The sequence below is a fragment of the Limulus polyphemus genome, unplaced genomic scaffold (assembly GCF_000517525.1).
Source record: "Limulus polyphemus unplaced genomic scaffold, Limulus_polyphemus-2.1.2 Scaffold10673, whole genome shotgun sequence".
Lineage (NCBI taxonomy): Eukaryota > Metazoa > Arthropoda > Merostomata > Xiphosura > Limulidae > Limulus > Limulus polyphemus.
Genome location: NW_013676283.1, coordinates 2,725 through 16,797, shown reverse-complemented (window position 1 = coordinate 16,797; position 14,073 = coordinate 2,725). Strand labels below are relative to the sequence as shown.

At 33.8% G+C, this 14,073-nt stretch overlaps 1 long non-coding RNA gene across 1 annotated transcript in view; it reads left to right on the top strand.

Moving 5' to 3' along the window:
- The window catches only part of LOC111083686, a 27,951-nt gene that overhangs the window by 11,154 nt on the left and 2,724 nt on the right, over window positions 1-14,073 (top strand). Inside the window, exon 2 of the long non-coding RNA XR_002609187.1 lies at window positions 3,314-3,450. This is a non-coding gene — a long non-coding RNA (uncharacterized LOC111083686). The remainder of the gene's footprint in view (window positions 1-3,313; window positions 3,451-14,073) is intronic.

Below are 14,073 nucleotides of genomic sequence, written 5' to 3'. Positions count from 1 at the left end.
ACAACAATAAACACAACAGTCTGATAATGATAGACCAAGCAAACGTAAAAAACCAATAATATTATCAACAATAAAACACAACAGTCTGATAATAATAGACCAGCAAAGAAAAAAACAATAATATTATCAACAATAAAACACAACAGTCTGATAATGATAGACCAGCAATGAAAAAAACCAAAAATATTATCAAAAATAAAACACAACAGTCTGATAATAATAGACCAGCAAAGAAAAAACCAATAATATTATCAACAATAAAACACAACAGTCTGATAATGATAGACCAGCAAGAAAAAAACCAATAATACTATCAACAATAAAACACAACAATCTGATGATGACAGAGTGTAATTTCCAGCCACGATATATCCATAAAAAATAAACCTTGGGTTTCAGTTTTGTTACACTACGCGCACTGGACTTTTTTTTTCACATTTTTACAATCTCATTTTATTTTCCAAATAACTTTAAACTTATCAATCTGGGTGTGGAATAAATTACATTCATAAATTGATTATAATTTATTTTCACGTTCAATGACTTTAAATATACGTGACACGTCTTACACGTATCTTATGTGAGACGTACACGATATTTAGAAATATCCAATCAGAAACATAAGAAAATCTACAGAATTGGTCAGTTTGTTGGATATATATATATATAATCATGTCCTTTCGAATTCCAATCGATTGCAGGAAGATAGAGCTTGTTATATAGCAACGGTTGTTAACGTACTTTCAGTTTAGTGATAACCAAGAGCGAATACAGGGATGAAGAGTATATATAAAAAAACCTTAAAAAATATATATTTTGTTACTCGGTGTTTGAAGCTCTAATATAGATACTATTTATTCGGTGTTTTATTAGCTCTTTTCTCCAAGAGTTAGACCACTCATTCCAAAATTTTGTATCCACCCCTGATTGGCTGATGTTGTTTTCATTTTATCGAAGGTGTGTGTGTTCTCTCTCGGAAATTCGAACAGAAGGCGTGACCCCAAACATGTATAGTTTCTAACGAAACTTCCATGACGCCTCCTTTTCCCCCTTCGCATAAACTTGCCTAATTATTTATCAAATATGCCAAAAGTTCCTCGCCTAAAGGATGATAAAAAAACTACTTTTCGTAAAGATTCATCTCGGTCTTAACGTCCACTCATGTGTCATTTATTGTTCGAGATATGTTATCATCACGAAGACCGATTTGATATGTAAATAATAAATGTTCCCTCAATCTTGTGTAACATGTGATATTATTACCTTTTCTGAATCCATAATCCTACGTTTCTAAGCAACAAGAAGGAGCTAGTGGAAACACCAATTATATAAGTAGAAGAATGTAATGTTTCTAGTTACAAAACTCCATTAAAAATTTAGCTGATCCAAAACTCACTGATCACCTATAGAGCCTTAAAAGGAAACAATTCAACTTGTAATCTAAATAATGTTGACTGGGGCATAGTACAATAATTACTAATAAGTAGTATAACCATAAACTCCAGAGAACCTTACAAGTTGTCTTATTTTGTTTCGGCTTTACGCCTCCATCGTGAGCAAATAAATTGAATGACCCCTGATAAAGTCACGAAGCCAAAACGTTGAGCTTGTACACTATCCTAATATTTAACTTTGACCTAAAGCAACAAGAACGATGACCGAAAAAAAGGTGAACTTTAACCGAATGTAACTCGAACTTTGACCTGACATAGCATGGATCATTTCTATACATTCCAGCAAGGTGAAACTTTAAATTAACTGGGGCAAATTTTTTTCTTACTTTTGCACATACTGCAGCAACACCTGGTGTTAAAAATAAATAAGACTAATCTGAAATTTGATTCGGCACTTGTCCCTGAATTATACTGGGGAAAACAGTTAGTGACGAGGGATATAAGTTCACGAAACACTGAATTATACTGGTTTCGTGGACTTATATCCCTCGTCACTAACTGTTTTCCCACTGAATTATACTGGGGAAAACAGTTAGTGACGAGGGATATAAGTTCACGAAATACTGAATTATACTGGTTTCGTGACTTATATCCCTCGTCACTAACTATTTTCCTACTGAATTATACTGGTTTCGTGGACTTATATCCCTCGTCACTAACTTTTTTCCCTTGATGTTTCATTCCAGCCTGAAGAATTGTCTGAGCAATCAGTAACATGTGTTATATATATATGTGTGTAATGTGTTGTGTTATTCTCCGTAGAACTGCTTTCTATCTTCAACCATCAGATAACGAGGGAAAAAATTAAAAATTAACAGTTGATGACTAAGTAGAAGAAATCCGTGTTAAGTCAGTGGAAAATGCTGGAATAAAACGAAAATAATCGGAAATCGTTCCAATGATGGATATTAATACGAGGTTCTTTTATTTAATTAATTATGTTTTTACTTATGTGCACGTTTTCGCCTGTTATACATTCTAGGTGGCATTGGGTGGTCAGTATGATCAGGTTCAATAGATGTTCTGGAGAAGCTATGATCTAATTAATTATAAAATATTCAATTTTACTGCGTCCCCATTTCTCAGAACATTCATTAACATCACACATATTTTGAAGATTAAGATAAAAGTTGTGCAGAGTATCTCCTACACCCAGAGTATCTCATACACCTTTGAGTGTATCTCATACACCCAGAGTATCTCATACACCCAGAGTATCTCATACACCCTTGAGTGTATCTCATACACCCAGAGTATCTCATACACCCTTGAGTGTATCTCATACACCCAGAGTATCTCATACACCCTTGAGTGTATCTCATACACCCAAAGTATCTCATACACCTTTGAGTGTATCTCATACACCCAGAGTATCTCATACACCCTTGAGTGTATCTCATACACCCTTGAGTGTATCTCATACACCCTTGAGTGTATCTCATACACCCAGAGTATCTCATACACCCTTGAGTGTATCTCATACACCCTTGAGTGTATCTCCTACACCCAGAGTATCTCATACACCCTTGAGTGTATCTCATACACCCAGAGTATCTCATACACCTTTGAGTGTATCTCATACACCCAGAGTATCTCATACACCTTTGAGTGTATCTCATACACCCAGAGTATCTCATACACCCTTGAGTGTATCTCATACACCCAGAGTATCTCATACACCTTTGGCAGTGTTCTGGGGGGGGGGGGGTAGCTATAAACTTGCCCGTACTCTAAAGAAGGGCAATAAAAGAATTAAATTTTGGTTAAAATATCACAGTTAATAACGTTTTAAGTTTTTGTTGTTGTTGTTGTTGAGCTGCCTGAGAAAAATGTTTGCTTATTTCATTGTCCATTGGCAGGACTTCACCCTGTGCTGTTCTTGCTACTAAGATGGACTCAACCACATTCTTTAAAACCTGTGTTTCGTTTCTTTGCGTTCTTGTAGTCGTCGACCAACTGGTTACTGCATCCCCACACCTTTACAATGATTACGACAGTAAGTAGTCTCATTTCTTAAAAAATTTGTGCTAAAGCTAGTTGATTATTTACGTGCAAAATTTGTAAGGACTGTTTCTGGAAAACATTTCAAGCGAAATTTAGTTTTTAGTGAATTTGAACATAAAATCTTTTTTTTTTTGGTAAAATGATATGAGCTGAAGACTACATTTGAATAATAAGTGATGTAGATATATATATGTGTTTTTAATACAATATGTATGTTTCGTGTTGAGTGATTTAGATATATATATATGTGTGTTTTTAATACAATATGTATGTTTCGTGTTGAGTGATTTAGATATATATGTGTGTTTTTAATACAATATGTATGTTTCGTGTTGAGTGATTTAGATATATATATATGTGTTTTTAATACAATATGTATGTTTCGTGTTGAGTGATTTAGATATATATATGTGTGTTTTTAATACAATATGTATGTTTCGTTTTGAGTGATTTAGTATATATATGTGTGTTTTTAATACAATATGTATGTTTCGAAACATACATATTGTATTAAAAACACACATATATATCTAAATCACTCAACACGTGTTAAGTGATTTAGATATATATGTGTGTTTTTAATACAATATGTATGTTTCGTGTTGAGTGATTTAGATATATATATGTGTTTTTAATACAATATGTATGTTTCGTGTTGAGTGATTTAGATATATATGTGTGTTTTTAATACAATATGCATGTTTCGTGTTGAGTTCTTTATTGATTTTGATCAACATTACTATATAATTTGTGTACACTCTTATAACGAATAATATAGAAATTATTTTATCTAATGTTTTATAATGTGAGTTATTTTATTTGGTTAAAATCAGAGTTGACTTTGTACTGTGTAGACTTACACTACATGCAGGTCTCGTAACACAATGTGATCTGCTTGTTCTGGTTGACTGTAATATGTTCGGGTAACACTGGCTTGCCAGAAAACCCTACAGAACCAGGACTATCGTTAAGAATCTAATAACTTTACAGATCCTTAATATTGGCTTTTCAGAACACGCTAGAGAACCAGAACTAGGGTTAATAATGTAATATCTTCTCAAATCTACTTTATAGCAGCGACTTTTTGGAAGTATTCACATCACGAACTAATGTAAGCGTTTCCTTGGTTACGTTGTACCCTAGTTACGGAACTTAACTGCTTAGAACATTATGACTTCGTAAATATTTAGCTGATTTCGTATAAACTTTTCATTAGACGTTTCTATTAACCTTCATCCTTAGCGCGCGAGAACCTGACGCAAAACTAACGTTAAGACCAAACCAATGAAAAAAAAAGTTATTTTGTGATGACTTCATTAGAAACCAGTTTGTCTATATGAATTCTTGAGGTACCGAGTCTCCGTAATCAGTACTTACTGACGCAATTTAAGCCAAGCTCATCAACTATAAATATTGATTGTAATTAGCATCTTCCACACATTTCTTTATTTGCAACTTTATTACACGAAGTACAAACTCATTTTTGGTTTTTATACCTCGAGAAACGTGACAAGACTCTTATTTCTTAAAATCAATAACTAAACCACAATTTAAAAATTATTTCTCTTTTTTTTGTTTTTTGGTTTTGTTTTGCGGTAAAAGATACAGATTTACATCGCTAAAATCCGAGGTTCGATTCCCCTCGAAGGACACATCAAATAGCCTAAAGTGACTTTGCTCTAAAATAAACTGTTGTTTGTTTTTTTTTTCTTCCTTTGTTCAAAGTTACACAATGGGTTATCTGCGCTTTGTCTATAGCGGGGAATCGAACCCCGGATTTCAGCCTTGTAAGTTCGTAAACTTACTACTGACCCACCGAGGACTCTCTTTCTTTTAAACTCCGGAAAAGCTTGTTTGTTTGTTGTTAAGCACAAAGCTACACAATGGGCTATCTGTGCGCTGCTCACCGCGTGTATTAAAACCCGGTTTTTGGCGTCATGAGCCCTCAGTTTTATTGAGTGCGATTTTATGTCATATCGGAAAGTATTGATCTCCTTCTGTCATATTAAAACTCAATCAATCTTCATTGCCATCAGATTTTAATTCAGACTAAAATAGACACAAGTCCGTGAACTTTCTTCTTCTCTTCATTTATCGAAACCCTTGAAAAACCTTTTATATTGGCTATTTAATAGTTTAATTTACTTACCGTTTAATAATGGTTGGAGACGGCTTGAATGGGTAATGAAGAAAAACTTTAATATAGATTTAACATAACAGCAAATGTACAACGTTTAGTGAACAGCTTTATGTATTGTCCAAGTAGAAAATATAGTTTATCTAATCCCGTGGTCAGTCAATGGCTATTCACGGATTACAAACCAAATCTCTGTAACAAGTTGTTATGAAAGACCTAGTTTTTCTAATCCCGTGGTCAGTCAATGGCTATTCACGGATTACAAACCAAATCTCTGTAACAAGTTGTTATGAAAGACCTAGTTTTTCTAATGCCGTGGTCAGTCAATGGCTATTCACGGATTACAACCCAAATCTCTGTAACAAGCTGTTATGAAAGACCTATTAATAAAAGGGTGCAAAAGGGCAGAAATCAGGATTTAGAAGGTGTTGATGATCATGGCCCAATCATCGCCTCCTGGAGGGCCGAGGGTCATTTTTGAATCTAAATGAGGCTTAGGATGTTAAGATTTTATGACAAAACTACCAAGGCTGTCTCTCGCAGTCCGTAATTTTGAACTACTGATCACAGGGAATGCATCCAACCAGTATTCACGCCAAGGGACTGGTTATCACTCTTATAACGAACCCACGGTTTAAATTGTGAGGAATATTTTATGGTATCTCACTGTTTCGAACTGGACTTACCAGCTCCAAAATCCTGAGCTGTACCACAGGGACAGTCCGCGCCAGAATCAAAAATTGATGAAGCTCAAAACTCTATTAAAAAAGCTCACTTCTATTACAAAACTTTGTCTATAAAAATGTTTTATAGCAATAGATGCAATGTACCTGTTCTAAGTGGTTACTATCATTTTTTGGAAAAATATGTCTTCATGGCGGTGTCAGATAACTCCACAAAAGCTGTTCAACTCATTTTCCCACTTTGTTAAAAATTCATCACTTTTCACAAGTTGACAGATAATGTTTGGTAGTAAACCACTAGTTTGAACAACATAAAAAAAGCACTTTCAGTTAAATCAAGCGTAAATGAGATTATTTGTTCACAAACATCGATCATTCTGTAAATCTTCAGTTGCGTTGATTACGTTTAACTATTTGATGCAACAAAAATATAACTTCTATTAATAAAAAATATATATCCAACGAACCAGCAGGGAGACCATTCACATCTCTTTCTATATATATTTATAAATCTGCGCCATGTTTTATTTAATAGTTTTAAAGTTTATGAAAAGCATTCTGAAGATAAGATATTCAGGTAAAATAAATTGGATTTGCCAATAACGTGATTTAGTCTTTCGCCCATGTTAAAAAAATATATAATAAATGTGTGTGTGACGACGAGGTTCAATATTTCACCAACGGTGGCGCTACTTGCACCTTAGTTATTATTTAGATCTAGGAAAAATGCTTGAGCAATCTATCAAATTATAGTTAACCACATTTGTTTTGTTTGTTGTTGTTTCTTTGGGGGTGGGGATGGAGATCATCTAATTACAAATATTGGTGCACCATCTTTATGCGGGGAGAAGACCTAATTCGGATCTCGGTGAACCACCCCTCTTGGGGGAGATGATCTAATATCGGATCTTGGCAGAACACCCCTTCTATGGAGAGGTGATCTAATATCGGATCTTGGCAGAACACCCCTTCTTTGGAGAGATGATCTAATATCGGATCTTGGCAGAACACTCCTTCTATGGAGAGGTGATCTAATATCGGATCTTGAGAGAACACCCCTTCTTTGGAGAGATGATCTAATATCGGATCTTGGCAGAACTCTCCTTCTTTGTAGAGATGATTTGAAAATGGATCTCTTTATACCACCTTTTATTTGTGAAAATGATCTAAAAACGAATCTCGGTGGACCACCCTTTTTATATAGATGATTTAAATATGAATCTTTCTGGACCACCCTTTCTTTGTATAATGGCGGATATGGTAGTATTTTATACACACTGCAAGTCTGTTGAGGTTGAATTTCCGTCTGGATTTTACTTGCTTCGATTCTGTAAGGTCTTTGTAGTCTAAAGGTCACGTGTCAGTTAATGAGCTTGGTGTCCTAACGGGTAATCCATCATGGAGCATGAAACCAATACTAACAGTTAATGAGATATGTTTCCTAATGGGTTATCCATCATGGATAATGAAACCAATACTAACAGTTCATGAGATTGGTTTCCTAACGGGTAATCCATCATGGAGCATGAAACCAATACTAACAGTTAATGAGATTGGTTTCCTAATGGGTTATCCATCATGAATAATGACACCAATACTAACAGTTAATGAGATTGGTTTCCTAATTGGTTATCCGTCATGGATAATGAAACCAATACTAACAGTTAATGAGATTGGTTTCCTAATGGGTTATCCATCATGGATAATGAAACCAATACTAACAGTTAATGAGATTGGTTTCTTAATGGGTTATCCATCATGGATAATGAAATTAATACTAACAGTTAATGAGATTGGTTTCCTAATGGGTTATCCATCATGGATAATGAAACCAATACTAACAGTTAATGAGAATGGTTTCCTAATAGGTTATCCATCATGGTTAATGAAACCAATGCTAATAATATCCTTTGTTTCAAGCATTGTTGACAGCAGAAAGATTAAACAAATACGTATAAGAGTGCCACTGTATTGTTTGCTATAGAATTGCGAGGAAAGCCACACACAGCCGCCATGTTGTCCCTAATTTTGAATTGATAGCGCACCCACAACCCCAAGTACGGAGTGCGTTTTTAATGAAAGGGGACGCAAACCATGAATCCTGTCTGGTACGTTAACCACTAAGTGGTTTTTGTTGCTGCTATTTTTTATTTATTTTTTTTAGTTTCTTGAGTCCCCCTGGTTAATCAGCGGTAAGCCAGAGGGCGTTTAACGCTAAAAATCAGGTTCAGGTATTTAAGGTGGGAAAAACATAGATAGCCCATTGTGTAGCACTAGGCTTAACAACAAACAAACAGCTTTTAGTATACTATTATAGTGATACTACATGCAGAACTTCAGAAAGGCAGGCACGTTTTCACCAGTTAATCTGTACACGAGCAGGTGCGTAACAAGGATATCTTCTTAACGTAATAAATTGTTATCGAAACGATTCTCAAAATATAAAGATATTAAATAACCTTCGGCAAAAATATGTACACTAGAATGATTGTCAGACGATAATCTCATCAGAAACGCCCTGAAGTAAATAAAGAATGCAGTTTCATCCAGAATAAATAGAAGATTTTAATAAGACACAAATAAATACATGGAAAGAACTGAACCATAACCATCCACCAAAAACTATTTAAATTTCCGGGTTTAAGTTTGACATCATCCCAAGCCTAAGGTGAAACAAACTCGCGCTGTGTTCGAGAACAACCTGTATAAAACTGTAACAAGCACGCGCGTATCTGTAGTACGTTTTTTTCTTTCACTAAGTCTTACACGTTGTTGAAATTCAAATATATTTCTACACCTGGGATCTTAATACTAAATCTCTCACTCCAGAGGAATGATGATAAAAAGTTTTGAAGGCAAAGGAGAAAAGAAAAGTAGAGACTCGAATAATCCGCAAAGCGTATCAATTTCTGTTATCCCTTTTCTTAACGCTTCGGACATTTCTTTGTGTGGAATTTTCGTAACAACATACCTTCGTCAAATAAGCTTAGTTGTCATTAAGTGAAGAGCAGTACGCTCGTACTTGCTCCGGGGATATAAATATCCTGTAACATACTGATATTACCTGTTTCGTTCCTAATAGAAAAAGTTCTGGCTTATTTTTTGTTTTCTTGAGAAATCTCAGAAACAAACCAGTCGTTTATGATATTAATCAACTAAATAGTAGTATTTGTTGTTTCTGTTTCTCTTCTACAAATAGTAATATCTGTTGTTTCTGTTTCTCTTCTACAAATAGTAATATATGTTGTTTTTTCTCTTCTACAAATAGTAATATCTGTTGTTGTTTCTGTTTCTCTTCTACAAATAGTAATATCTGTTGTTTCTGTTTCCCTTCTACAAATAGTAGTATATGTTGTTGTTTCTCTTCTACAAATAGTAATATCTGTTGTTGTTTCTGTTTCTCTTCTACAAATAGTAATATCTGTTGTTTCTGTTTCTCTTCTACAAATAGTAATATCTGTTGTTTCTGTTTCTCTTCTACAAATAGTAATATATGTTGTTGTTTCTCTTCTACAAATAGTAATATATGTTGTTGTTTCTCTTCTACAACTAGTAATATATGTTGTTTCTGTTTCTCTTCTACAAATAGTAATATCTGTTGTTTCTGTTTCTCTTCTACAAATAGTAATATATGTTGTTGTTTCTGTTTCTCTTCTACAAATAGTAATATCCGTTGTTTCTGTTTCTCTTCTACAAATAGTAACATATGTTGTTGTTTCTGTTTCTCTTCTACAAATAGTAATATCCGTTGTTGTTTCTCTTCTACAAATAGTAATATATGTTGTTTCTGTTTCTCTTCTACAAATAGTAATATCTGTTGTTTCTGTTTCTCTTCTACAAATAGTAATATCTGTTGTTGTTTCTCTTCTACAAATAGTAATATATGTTGTTGTTTCTGTTTCTCTTCTACAAATAGTAATATCCGTTGTTGTTTCTCTTCTACAAATAGTAATATATGTTGTTTCTGTTTCTCTTCTACAAATAGTAATATTTGTTGTTGTTTCTGTTTCTCTTCTACAAATAGTAATATTTGTTGTTGTTTCTGTTTCTCTTCTACAAATAGTAATATCTGTTGTTTCTGTTTCTCTTCTACAAATAGTAATATCTGTTGTTGTTTCCCTGCTAGAAATATTAATATTTGTTGTTGTTTCGCTGCTAGAAATATTAATATTTGTTGTTGTTTCCCTGCTAGAAATATTAATATTTGTTGTTATTATATATTATTTTTATTATATATTATTGGTATTGTATATTATTTTTATTATATATTATTTATGTTATACATTATTGGTATTGTATATTATTTCTATTATACTATTATTGGTATTATATATTATTAGTATTGTATATTATTTGTATTATATATTATTGGTATTGTATATTAGTTGTATTGTATATTATTTACGTTACACATTATTGGTATCGTATATTATTTCTATTATATATTATTGGTATTGTATATTATTTTTATTATATATTATTGGTATTGTATATTATTTATGTTATACATTATTGGTATTGTATATTATTTATGTTATATATTATTGGTATTGTACATTATTTCTATTATATATTATTGGTATTGTATATTGTTTTTATTATATATTATTGGTATTGTATATTATTTATGTTATACATTATTGGTATTGTATATTATTTATGTTATATATTATTGGTATTGTACATTATTTCTATTATATATTATTGGTATTGTATATTGTTTTTATTATATATTATTGGTATTGTATATTATTTATGTTATACATTATTGGTATTGTATATTATTTATGTTATATATTATTGGTATTATATATTGTTTATATTATACATTATTGGTATTGTATATTATTTATGTTATATATTATTGGTATTATATATTGTTTATGTTATATATTATTGGTATTGTATATTATTTCCATTGTTTTGCACAATTTATTCTAAACCTTCTTACTCTAATGGTATGTTAAGTTAATTAAATTAATTAGCGGGTTAATTAGTAATTCTGATCTAAGTATGTAACATGCTTTGATCAAACGTTAACCTTAAAATTCCACCTTTCTCTTTCTGTCCCGAGAAAATAGAAAATAAAAACATTTACTCTTTCGTCAAATAAAGCGCCTTCATTACTTGGTAGTATTTACATTTGAGTTCAAGATATTCCTCAAAGTAAGACATGAGGGAAATTAAGTTTCCCCTGATTTATGTCTTTCAATTAAAGTTCATCTCTTGAAACTCTAATTATATTTTTGTCCAGAACTGTAAAGCTTTTATTTATAGATTTCAAAGCGTCTTCATTATTCATTAGAACTTTTCCCCACTCTTTATCATATCTTTTTGAAGCTTAACTATTCATCATAGTTTCTCAGGACTTCTTCATATTATTCATCATATTTTTTGAACTTCAAACTATTGATTTCATCTGCTTCTTCTGCAAACTATAGTTGACAGCGAAACCTTAATTTGTCTCTTTTATCAAAATAAATTTCGAAAAGTATTACTTTGAAATCTTTTGTGTTAAAGCTTGAAAACATCTTTTGTTTCAAACGATATTTGAAGGTTTGTTTTCGGCGAAAAGCAATAATACTGAAGAAATATTAGCTTTCACATGTTTCAAAGTCAACGTTCTATAATAACACATCAGATAGGCGCTAGAACAAGGAGGACAGTGTCACATTCGTCGTTTTCAATAACAGCGCGTGCCGTAGGGTTAGCAAAACAGTAAAGTGACGAGCACGGATGGAACGGCGTTCTTTTTTGTGCCGTACAGATTTTAATGTTTACCTTGCGTGAACGGCTACTGACGTCACCGCCGAAACCTAGCGCCAAAGTGTGCGTAGTGTAATTTCATAAGACCCTGTTGTTTACACAAGAAAGAATATTTGAAAAATTAGAAAAAAACGCACTGGAAGTGTTGTTCAAGTTGATGGAGACTGATGACTCAGACTAGGGTTGTCGAACTTTTGAACAATAAAAAGTTTGTTTGTTTGAATTTCGCGCAAAGTTACACGAGGGTTATCTGCGCTAGCCGTCCCTAATTTAGTTGTGTAAGACTAGAGGGAAGGCAGCTAGTCATCACCACCCACCGCCAACTCTTCGGCTACTCTTTCTCCAACGAATAGTGAGAGTGACCGTCACAACATTATAACGCCCCCACGGCTGAAAGGGCGAGTATGTTTGGTGTGAAGGGGATTCGAACCCGCGACCCGCAGATTGCGAGTCGAGCGCCCTAACCACCTGGCCATGCCGGGCCTAACAATAAAAAGACCAGAAAACAAACAATCAAAATGCAAGAGGGCCAATGTTTTCTCCACTTCAACTCCGTAAGGCCTCCTGGTGAGTTTGAGGGTTTATAACGCTAAGATACGGGATTCGATTTCCTGCGGCGAACAGAGAGTAGATATACCATTGTGTAGCCAGGCGCTAAAACAAACAAACACTCAGGACGTATTTAATGTCGTGAACTAATTGTGTATTATAATTAAACTAAGGACTGGAGTCACATGAAATACGGTAATATCTCCACTTTTACTTAAACAAGGTTTGTTTGGAATTAATCACAAAGCTACACAAGGGGCTATCGCTGCTCTGCCCACCACGGCTATCGAAACCCGGTTTCTAGCGCTGTAAGTCCGCTTTGCCACTGGGGGTGGGGGTGGGGGCTTGAACAAGGAACACACCTCCAAGTAGTTGTGTTCCAAGTCACTTTATACACCTCCCCCACCCCCCACCCCCAAAAAAACGTAGAGAATGTTCTCGAAAACAACTACTTTTTTGCTTTAAGAATGAAAAGCCTGAGTTAGAGTTTCGATACCCGCGGTAGGACAAATGAAACTGTGACTATTCTGTTTATCAAGAAACAAACAAACAATTAAATAAAGGTCTGTAATTTACAAAATAAAAATTGTTTCTTATCATACGTTTCGCTGGAGATTTGTTAATAGTCCCTGATGACCGACACGTCATGAGAACACGTGGGGGAACTTCCAAAAAAAAAATCACTACATGTGAGAATAACTGTTACCCTAAATGCGAGACCGCTGTACGATTTCCTGCATTAACCATTCAGGCAACAATCGAAGGATCTTCAATTTCCTGTCCATAATTCCATAGAAATCTCGTTCTCTACGCGTGACGAGAACGGCTCTACCTCATTAACAGTCAGGAAGTTATCTAAGCGGAAGTTCCCAGTAGACCATACCTCCGCGAGGCTTCCGACAAACCTGAAAACACGAGCCAATAAATATTGTTCTACAAGCGTATAGCCCATCAAAAATGTACTACCACCCCCCAACATATCAGAAATGAGACAAAAATTACAAACGCAATTTAACTGAATTATCTTTTTTTCACAAGTAACAATATTTTGCACTGACATATAGTCCTTCATTATTTTCTTACAGAAACTTTTTTGCCTTTTTATAACATTTCTTCGTCTTTAAAGAGCTGGTGGTGGTTATCCTCTAACGGTAAGCGTGAGGGCTTATGTTGCCAATATCCGGGATTCGATCCCTGTTGTGGCTACTGCGCAGATAGTCCACAATTTTGTGTCAACAACAAACAAACAAAGCTTTAGCGATTCAATAAAAATGAGATTGTTTCCAGTCTCCAAATTACTAAAATAATAGCTTACTCTACAAGGTTAAAAAGTGGTAAAAAAAAAACCTTTAGCGATTCAATTTCTTACTGACCAATAATATTCTAGTTCTACGGAGCTTTGACTTTCATATCACCTTTGACACAGGTTCATGTGAACTTACCGACCACTATTATTCTAGTTCTACGGAGCTTTGACTTT